Source organism: Nicotiana attenuata, unplaced genomic scaffold (assembly GCF_001879085.1).
Source record: "Nicotiana attenuata strain UT unplaced genomic scaffold, NIATTr2, whole genome shotgun sequence".
Classification (NCBI taxonomy): Eukaryota; Viridiplantae; Streptophyta; class Magnoliopsida; order Solanales; family Solanaceae; genus Nicotiana; species Nicotiana attenuata.
The window spans coordinates 222,864-234,608 of NW_017670843.1; positions in this window are offsets into that span (position 1 = coordinate 222,864).

Consider the following 11,745-nt stretch of genomic DNA (forward strand, 5'->3'; position numbering starts at 1 on the left):
CATGGCATGTGCTATCTCTTAGTAAACTTCTGGTTTACTATGACATAAACTTTTGCATTAGTAAACTTCTGATTTACTGTGGCTACTTTTGTATTAGTAAACTTCTGGTTTACCGTGATACATGATGTAGTACAAATCGAAGAATAAGACGGGTAACTTCTCATATACATATTATTTTACCCCCTATGATTGTGAAAACATGAAGATTTTCAATCTTCCAATCATTTATAGTCTCAATATGATAGCCATTTATTTTAGTAAACTTCGGGTTTACTACAACATATGTTTTGACCATAATCATATAATATGAATGACATATTTGTAAATAAGCTCTTCGAGAGCCTTCATTTATTATCCACAATCTAATATTTATCGGACACTACTGGTGTCATGTTTTTCTAGGCAAACAGTTAGCCCTTCAGGAGTTGTTGATACATTTTGTACTATCAAATATTGCTCAGTACTTCTGGTACCATAAGAGAAAATCACAATCAAATAAACAATTGTTTAAGCACAAGAAAATTCCTCTTCATAATATTTTCCTACTTCAGGAGGCAATTTTAATTGTATTACTTCTTCAGGAGCAAATTTAAAATACGAATATATGAGTATATATTCTCTCAATTATATTACCTCTTCTGGAGTGAATTGTAATATATTTACATCAAGAGCGCGTTCTATATTTACCAGATTTATTAATATTGTCACATTCACTTCAGGGAATGGATTATTATTATCAAAAGTTCTCATCCTTCAGGAAAATCGAACATAATTATCTGAATGCACATTAATCACATCAAATTATGATGCCTCAACCTCTTTTAAAATATTTACTACTTCAGGAGCAAATCGAGGCGTGCATTTAATATAGAGAATATTTATGTAGCTTATCTTCAATTGTAACCATAGAAAGCCTAAATTATCACTTCTGGTGATCATAGGCATATACCACTTCTGGTGGTTAACAAAATATAGTTACAATGTGGTATACGAAATATAACCACTTCTGGTAGTTGTATATTTCTTGCAAACTCTACTAGAGTTTAAGTTGATCTAATAATATTATCCATTTTCTTCAAAACAACATAAATAAGATATATTATAGTAAACATCATTATCAAATCATAATTTTTCTTTATGTACAACAATTAAATAACCATACTATCTATTACAAACAACAAAAATTAAAATATTTACATTTCTACAAATTCACTGCCGATTACATGACTTGTTTCTCCTTCTGGGAGTGCAAAGTAATCAGCTAGGTCCAAATGCATAAAGTCTAAATTACCTTCAGAAATAAAATTTGTTTCAGCATTTTTCTCTGTCTTCTTCAGGGAGGCTTGATAAAGCTTAACCAGGTGCTTTGGCGTACGACAGGTACGTAACCAGTGCCTTTTTCCTCCACATCTGTAGCAAGCATTTTCTGCATTTGGTGCTTGCACCGCTTCATGCTTTTGTTCCTTCCTTTTCCACTGCTGGTGGTGAGGAGGGTTCTTTGGTGCATTATTATTACCATGATTAGAGTTTCTTCCCCGACCACGGCCATGACCACGACTGGGGCCACGACCTCTTCCATGTTTAGCTTGGTGGAAGTTCGTCTCATTCACTTCAGGGAATGGACAAGAACCAGTAGGTCGGCTTTCATGGCTTTTCATTAATAGCCCATTATGTTGCTCGGCTACAAGAAGATGTGAGATAAGTTCAGAATACTTTTTAAGCCCCATCTCTCAATATTGCTGCTGCAGGAGCATATTCGAGGCATGAAAAGTGGTGAAAGTTTTCTCCAACATATCATGATCAGTAATATTATCACCACATAATTTCAATTGGGAAATAATTCTGAACATAGCAGAATTATACTCACTGATAGATTTAAAATCTTGTAGCCTTAGATGAGTCCAATCATATCGTGCTTGTGGAAGAACGACCATCTTCAGGTGGTCATATCTATCTTTCAAATTATTCCACAGTATGACTGGATCTTTAATAGTAAGATATTCCATTTTCAGGCCCTCATCAAGGTGATGGCGTAGGAATATCATTGCTTTGGCACGGTCTTGGTTTGATGCCTGATTTTTATCCTTGATGGTGTCTGCCAGACCCATCACATCAAGATGAATTTCAGCATCAAGCACCCAAGACATGTAGCTTTTGCCCGATATATCCAGGGCTACAAATTCATGTTTAGAAAGATTTGACATTATATAGAAAAAGAAAGTTCGTACCTCAGATACTTTCAAAGTATTTGCTCGAGATGGCAGAGTCTCGTGCTGATAACGTGTTATAAAATAAAGACTGTAAAGTAAAGACAAGTATAGAGAGAAACTGATATATTATTCGAATTCAAAACTGTTGTACATAATGAACTGAAAACTCTTCTATTTATAGAAGAAAGGAAGCTGCTGTGTAAGCTGCTACTGCAAGCTGCTGTGTAAGCTGCTACTACAACCTGCTGTATAAGCTACTATAAGCTGCAGTGTAAGCTGCTACTACAAGCTGCTGTGTAAGCTACTACAAGCTGGTGTGTAAGCTGCTACTATACCAGATATGGATAATCTTATACTAAGAGTAATGTTTATCCATAACAGAGTACTGAAAGGATAAGCTCATTATACCCGGTATGGATAATCTTCTACTGGGGGTAGTGTTTATCCATAACGGAGTATCGAAAGGATAAGCTTATTATACCCGGTATGGATAATCTTCTACCGGAAGTAATATTTATCCACAACCGGGTACCGTAGTGAAAAGCTTTTTCAGGAGGCTTATTTCCAATAGAGTACTAAATAGATAAACATATTTACGGCGGAGCCCCATATGGATAAACTTCTTCAGAAAGCTTATTTACAACGGAGTATGAACATCTATAATATAATATATTTATAACACTAACGTCTTTTTCATCATAAAAGGTGTGGACTGAAGAGGGCAATGTCACGTGGACTTAGCAAAAAGGTTTTTGGCAGATTAGCATCATTATCTGCAATTACTGCTTTGGATCCATCTGTGGAAATAAGAGTTGGATTTTGGCAATTCGCACCTATATACTGCTAAATAATGGCTTTTTTAAAAAATTTGGTCACAGAAAAGGGGCAAGCTCCTCTAAATGCTACATAATAAATCACGTGCTATTGCCCATCTAAAAAGTTTATTTTAAAATTTATCTCTATATATAAGGAAAAGGGTCAAAAAATTGAATAATTTTGCCCATGGTTAGACTTTTAGTCTATTATTTTTCAATCGTTAGGAAATAGATACCATTTTTACCCCTAACCCCTAACAGAGCTCCTACCTAAGTTATTTTAAACCTTAGTGAAAAGTTGATGGATAAAATTATATATTTTTATCTCCAAAAATTTGAACACATGGAATTCACTCATTTTATGCTAGAGCTTCAATAATAGCAAGGGTAAATGTGAGACAATTTACTAACAGTAAGACTGTGAATAAATCAAAAGTGTAACATAAGATAAACTTAAATGAATAATGCGATCAGAAATTGAACATTTTGCAATCCTTATATATACTTAATATGTCAAACTAATTCATGTAAGGATGAATATGTAGTGTGTACTCAGTCACAGTGGCGGTTGATCAACATCACATGTGAATGATCAACAAGGGGGCAATCAAAATGTTGATGATGCATTGAAGCAATTTAATTGCAGACATGTGAACAATGCTCTTCAAGCTTTCGTTAGCGCATTACCAACTGTACCACCAACTCCGCCTCCAAACAACACCGCAATCATAGAGAATTCACGTTCAGGACTCGCTAATTTAGGCAGCGGAGGAAATCCTAGCGAATCTCGCAATGGAGGGTTAGGTATCCCAGTTAATTCTGATTTATAAAGTTTAGTACTAACCTTGCAGAAACAGCTGAAGGAGTAGAGCGATTGCATAGAGCAGATACCTGGTGTTCCACCTATAATAAAAGGAGTGGATATTGATAAATATTCTCAACAACCCTGGAAGCCAAGTGCCACTTCTTTGCCTATTCCAAAAAAGTTTAAGATGCCCGATATCCCAAAGTATGATGGGACAACCGATCCACGAGATCATGTAACTGCGTTTACGACAGGCGTGAAGGGCAATGATTTGACCAAGCAAGAGATTGAATCAGTGCTGGTCAAAAAATTTGGTGGAACACTCACAAAGGGAGCTCTAACATGGTATTCTCTTTTACCTGAAAATTCTATTGATTCTTTTGCTGAGCTTGCAGATTCATTTATAAAAGCACACTCAGGAGCTCCAAAAATTGAAAAGAGGATAGAAGACATCTTCAAAATAAAATATGGAGATACGGAGCTACTCAGGGAATTCGTGGATAGATTTCAACGTGAAAGAATGATGTTACCACGCGTACCTGACAATTGGGCGGATATGGCATTTGCAAGTATAAATAAAAAAAGCCCAGAAGCCACGAGGAAACTCAAAGAAAGCTTACGAGAATTCCCTGCAAAACTTGGAATGATGTTTATAACAGGTATAGCACGAAGCTGCGGATAGAAGAAGATACTATCATTCAGTCATGGGGAGATGAAAGAGTAAGCTCGAGACGACCTGAAACTGAAAAAAGGTCCGATAAGAATAGGTACGAACCTTACATGGGACCAGCAGGAAGGGATTCACGTTCAAAACAAGAGAACCCGGGGTACAATTCCAGATCCAGAGACAGAGATTCGGGTTCATCATCCAAGTTTGGAAATGAGCGAGACACACGAGATACGCGGGACAATGACAGAAGTTCAAAAGCAAAGATTGGCGACTACAGTTTCAATATTAGCACATCTGAGTTGGTAGCTATTTTAAGAAGCATGGGAGATAAAGTGCGGTGGCCAAAGGAAATAAGATCAAACCCCAACAGAAGAAACCCAGATTTCTGGTGCGAGTTTCATAATGATCACGGTCATAAAACAATAGATTGCAGATTGCTACAAGGCGAAGTAGAGAACCTATTAAGACAAGGCTACATAACTGATTTGTTTAGTGAGAAGGGTAAGCAAGAATATATAAAGAATAGACAGGAGCCACCAAAACCTCCGTCACCAAAGACAACGGTTAATGTCGTAAGTGGAGGAGAGGAGGTCAATGGTGTGACATATACGGCTGCAAAAAAGGTATCAAAAATCACAGTCACCCACGGGAAGCGAGTTCGCCAAGTTTTGGAAGTAGACAGTATAAGATTTGATGATGCAGATGCAGATGGCGTGTTGATCCCACATAATGATGCACTGGTAATATCTTTACTTGTACTTGATACTAATGTGAAACAAGTTTTGATTGATCCAGGTAGCTCTGTACTATCATTCTTATAAGAGTGGTAAACGAGATGCAAGCTGATGACAAATTGGTACCCAAAGCATGTACCTTATCTGGATTTGGTAATTCAAGCATTGTTACAAAGGGGAGATAATACTCACCACATTCGCAGAAGGAGGGATCAAAGATACGAAATTTCAAGTAATAGATATGGACATGGAATACAGTATGATCCTTGGTAGACCTTGGATTCATGAGATGGATGATGTTCCATCTACTTTACATCAGGTTATCAAGTTCAATGGGGAATTAGGCAAAACCGTGGAGATCAACAATCTTCTAGAAGTATCAATTCAGTGGTAGATTCAAGCATGAAAAATGACATTGCAGATGAAAAATAGCAATTACAGAATTCGGTTGAGGGTTTAACAACTCAAACCTCAACTGAAGATGGACAAACGGATGTAGACTCAAGGCCAGATACTATTCAAGAGCTAGAAAAAAATGAAAACATCAAAACAACAATCAAGGAACTCGAAGCTGTGGTGCTGTTTATACATTGGTCGGACAAAAACATTTACATCGGAACCAATCTGAGCCCAGAATTGAAAAGTAAGTTAATTGAATTTTTAAAAGCTAATGCAGATTGCTTTGCTTGGTCGCATTCAGATATGACAGGTATACCCCCGGAGGTAATGACCCATAAGCTGAATGAAGATCCAACACACCCATCTATCAAACAAAAGAAAAGGAAGCAAGCATCCTTAAAAAACTAGGTGATTCGGGATGAGGTACAAAAGCTTTTAAAAATTAGTTTTATCCGAGAGGTAAAGTATCCTAATTGGCTAGCTAATATTGTAGTGGTGCCCAAAAAGAAGGGTAAGTGGCGAGTTTGTATAGACTATACTGATTTAAATAAAGCTTGCCCTAAAGATTCTTTTCCTTTACTGCACATAGATCAACTAATTGATGCTACTGTAGGACATGAATTGTTAAGTTTTTTAGATGCCTATTCTGGATATAATCATATAAAAATGAATCCTTTAGACGAGGAAAAAACTTCCTTTATTACAAAGAGGGGGACTTACTGTTATAAAGTCATGCCTTTTAGTCTAAAGAATGCTGGAGCCACATACCAGAGGTTCGTAACGAAGATGTTCCAGGAGTACCTGGGAAAAACCATAAAGTCTACATTGATAACATGTTAGGCAAGTCAACACAGGCAGGGGATCACATCCAACATTTGTCAGATGCATTTCAGATTCTCCGCAAATTCAATATGAAGCTAAATCCCGAAAAGTGTGCATTTGGCGTGTCATCAAGTAAGTTCTTGTATTTCCTTGTTTCTAACCGAGGAATTGAAGTAAATCCAATGCAGAGTAAAGCTATTAAAGAAATACCGGATATACTCACGAGCAAAAAAGAAGTGCAGAGGTTGACAGGTAGAATAGCAGAATTGGAAAGATTTATTTCTAAATCTTCGGAGAAAAGCTTTAAGTTCTTCTCAGTATTGAAAAAGCAAAGCCAATTTAAGTGGATTGAAGAATTCCAGCAAGTGCTCAAAAATGTAAAGAGATACTTGTCAAACCCACCATTGTTGATTAAACCAAAGAACGGTGAAAAGCTACTTATCTATTTCGCTGTGTCAGAACTGACGGTAAGTGCAGTGTTGGTTCGAGAAGATAAAGGTAAGCAATCTCCAATTTATTATGTTAGTAAGTCCTTATTAGATGCTGAAACTCGATATCCTCATTTAGAAAAACTTGCTTTAGCACTAATAATGGCTTCTAGAAAATTAATGCCTTACTTTCAATGTCACCCTATCTTCGTAATGACCGCCTACGCCTTACGAAATATACTGCATAAGCAAGAATTATCAGGTAGATTAGCCAAGTGGGCCATAGAACTAAGTGAATATGACATTACATATCAACCTAGAACTGCGATAAAATCACAGGTTTTAGCAGATTTCGTGGTAGACTTTAGCCCAGGGATAGTAATAGAAGCAGAAAAAGAGTTGCAGGTATTTAATGAGTCTAATCCAGGCACTTGGGCCCTATTTACCAATGGCTCTTCGAATGTTAAAGGAGAAGGTTTCGGCATTTTTCTAATCCCACCCTCAAGAGAAACTATAAGGCAAGACATAAAATGCCATCCTATTACTAATAATGAAGCAGAATATGAAGTTGTGATTGCAGGCTTAGAATTAGCACGAGAGCTCGGAATAGAGCAGGTTACAATCAAAAGCGACTCGCAGCTCATAGTTAATCAAATGCAGGGGACTTATATAGCTAGAGAGGTGAGGATGCAACAATATTTGGAAAAGGCACGAGATTAGATCAGGCAATCCCAAACTTGGGAAAATCGTGCAGATACCCAGGGAAGAAAATGTTGAAGCAGATGCGTTGGCTAATCTTGCATCCGTTGCAGAAGTAACAAATGAAGAAAATGCTTCCGTTATACATTTGTTTCATTCGGCACTCGATCAAGATAAAAACGAGGTAAATTTTAATAATTTAACCTAGGATTAGAGAAACGAGATCGTTAATTTTTTGCAGTCCAGAATTCTACCTGAAGATAAGAAAAAGGCTCAGGCACTTCGACAAAAAGCTACCCGTTATTGTTTGGATCGAGACAATTTATATCAAAAATCCTTTAGCAAGATGTATCGGACCTTCTCAATCAAAGTTTGTGATGAGAGAAGTACATGAAGGACATTGTGGAAATCACGCAGGAGGAAGATCCTTGGTAAAAACTCTAATTAGAGCAGGGTATTACTGGCCAAAAATGGAAGAAGAGGCAGAAAGCTTTGTGGCCAAATATGATATATGCCAAAGATACGGTAACAACATGTATCGACCAGCAGAACTATTACATCCGATTATTGCACCATGGCCTTTTATGAAGTGGGGGATGGATATCGCGGGTCCCCTACAACAAGCCAAAGGAAAGGTACGATTTTTATTAGTAGTCACTGATTATTTTACTAAGTGGGTAGAAGCAGGTGCCTTCAAACAGGTGCGAGAAAAAGAAGTCAGGGACTTCATTTGGCGAAACATCATATGTCGGTTTGGGGTTCTAAAAGAAATCGTGTGTGATAACGGCCCGCAGTTCATAGGTGCAAAAATCACAGAATTTTTTTTAGAGTTGGTAAATTAAAAGGATTACTTCAACACCTTATCATCCCGTGGCCAATGGACAAGCTGAATCAACAAACAAAGTTATTATTAATAACTTGAAGAAAAGGCTAGAGGAGTTAAAAGGTAAGTGGCCAGAAGTGTTACCTGGAGTCTATTGTGGGCTTACTGAACAACAGCAAAAACAAGTACGGGAGAGACACCATTTTCACTTGTGTACGGTGCTGAAGCCTTAATCCTAGTTGAAATAGGTGAACCAAGTACGAGATACAATCAAGCAATCGAAGAGTCAAATGAGGAGGACATGCAAATAAATCTCGATTTGCATGAAGAAAGGAGAGAAATCGCCCTGATAAGGATGGCTGCACAGAAGCAAATTATTGAGCGATATTACATTTGGAAAGCTCATCTAAGGTACTTCAATATTGGGGACTTCGTACTCAAGAAAGTTTTTCAATCAACAAAAGCAGCCAATGCAGGAAAGTTGAGGCCAAATTGGGAAGGACCTTACAAGATTCGAGGTATTGTTGGAAAAGGTGCTTACGAGTTAGAAACCATGGATGGCAAGGTTTTACTCTCGAGTTGGAATGTTGTTCATCTAAAGAAGTACTATTTCTAAGCAAAGGAAATACTCACGGTCAGGTATCGCTCAATTATTTATTTTGTATAGTTAAAATTATACTAACAATTTTAGATGATAGGCAAAAAGCTAGCCCACACCAAATGATGATATTAAACTTGAAAGACACGCGGAAGTAACATAATTCCCGGTCTAGGGTTACAACCTTTCTGATGGAAATATAAAGGGTTAAGCAGTCATCATCTAAATTATATATACCTCCGAGTGCCGGACGTTTTTCCTTTTTCAAGAAACGGACCACACGGAAGGAATAATCAAGTGCTCAAGATTTCATACTTCAAAGCTCAAACACTTGGGGGACTATATATATATATATATATAATATATAATATTAAATATAAATATATATATATATATATATATATATATATATATATATATATATATATATATATATATATATATATATATATATAAGGAAAGCTAAGACGACCGAAAAAATCAGAATTCAAGTCAAGCTCAAAGTCTACCTAACAAATCGAAAGTTCAGAGCAAAGTCACGAGCAGCCAAAAACACAAACCTGATTCAAAAACCTACGAAGAATACACTCGTGAATGTAAAATCCTTACGAATGTTTAGATTAAAGGAAATATTTAGTCATGGATTGCAAGATATCCTTGAATTTTTTACAAATTTGTTGTAAAGAAAACAGTTACGAAAGAGTTATAGATGACACTTCAATGCATGTAAAGTATATAATTTGAAAGTTCGAATGATACAAACTTTCCTCAAAGTTATTCAAAGAAACATGTGTGTTCCTATTTCTTCTTTCGTATGTTTACACTATTATTAAGTTGAGACGTCTTCTTCATTAAGTGTCATATATAAAAAGACCGTCTTTTATAATTCGTGATTGTTCAAAAGAGTCACGAAGGAATGAAGAATTTTTAAATGAAAAAGTCAAAATAACAAAGGGTAAAACAAAAATCCAAATGTTCAAATTCAGTGGAAAATAAAGCCCAAATTTATAAAAATAAGGCAAGGGCAAACCACTAAGAGAGTAGAATAGAAACTCTAAATAAAGGTATTGTAAGAGTTAGACAAAAGCTTTATAATATTATAATAACTTGGTTAAACTAAGTATGAACTTAGTTCCAACTTGATTGTCTTATACAAAACATTAACCCCAAATGGGACCAGGGGTAAAACTCCAAATGTTCCACCAATAAAATAAAAAAAGAAAACTTCTCGCTTTTTCACTTTCACTGTAGGGTAGAATCTGAACCGGAAGGATGGAGAGGTGCATCATCACCAGAAGGAAGAACATCTTGAGCAGAAGGAGGTTGAGCAATAGCTTCACCAGGAGCAATTTCATCACCTTCGGGAATACCAACCTCAGGTGAAGAAAAGACTTGACACTGCTGGGTCTTTTCAATCGTCTTTTTAGTCTTTGCAATCTCAACATCTAAGTCAAAATCTTCCCGGCCTACTTCTATTAATGTTTCGAGGCGAGTGTTCAAAAAAGACCAACTAACATCAACAACGGCTTTATCTTCAAGGGCCTCGTAGTCTTTTCCCGTTGCTCAACCTCAGCTCTTAATTCATCCTTCTCATTCAAGGCAGCATCATAAGAAGCCTGTAGGGGGGAAAAGGAGCTCTCTAAAAATTTAACCTTGTCTGAAGAAGCACGAAGATCTTCTTGAGTTTGGGTAAGCACTTGAACAAGCTCCCCAGAGTAAGCTTCTTTTTGGTTTAGTAAATCCTTTAAGCTCGTAATTTCTTCAGAAGCCTCGGAAAGTTGTTCAGCAAATGAAGACTCAAGAAGATTCTTATCTTTACCCGCCTGATTAGATGAGGCTTTCTCAATCGCTAGTTCCGTTGCCATAACTTTTAGTTGCTGCTCTAAGGTACACTTTTCTTCCTCTAAAATTTCCATTTTAAGTTGAAGACTCTCGAACTGCTCTTTCCAATTATCTGCCTCAGTGTGGTAATCATTCATCAACTGCTCCGTGTGGATAATTCTTTTCATCATCTCCGTACCGATGAGATTGATCTACACAAAGAAGAGAGGAATGTGAAACTAGTAAAAGAAAAATTATGTAAAATAAAAAGACAAGGTTTATACCTTTAAAGATGAATGCACAATATCGTTCATCCACGTTAGAGAGCTGTGACTTTCCAGTTTAGACTTCTCAACTAGGCCAATTAGTGGTTTCAACCATACGTCGGCTTGGCCTGATTTCTTCAAAAGATTACCATCTGCAGGAATCTCGATGGTAACTTGTTTCATCGCCCTACTGCTACTAGAAGAACCACTTTCAGCATGGGAAGTTTTGGTAGTAGGAACAGTCGAGAAAGTCAAAATAGCCACAGGAGGAGCAGTGGCAGCAGCAGCAGATACGGGCAACTGAGGTTCAATTGGAGCAGACACAGGAAAAGAGGCGAGAGGTACTTCCTCAGAAATAAAGCCAAAGCTTTCTTTATCAAATCCACGAGAAAAGAGTTATTCAGTAGAGTCACGGGGTGATGTAGGCGTCTCTTAATTAGAACTCACTAAAGTAGCACTCTCATGCTCAAACATGGGAACAGAACTAGGAGGAGGAGTAGCTTCATCATCCGAAATGACCCGTCTTCTAGCTCGTGGCTTACGAACTAACGAGCCTTCATCCCGCTCCTCTTCGTCTTCAGAGTTTCGTGGTCTATCAGCTTTTCTTTTTGATGAGGAACTCAAGATTATCTCTTGAGCCTTTGATAGAGAGAGC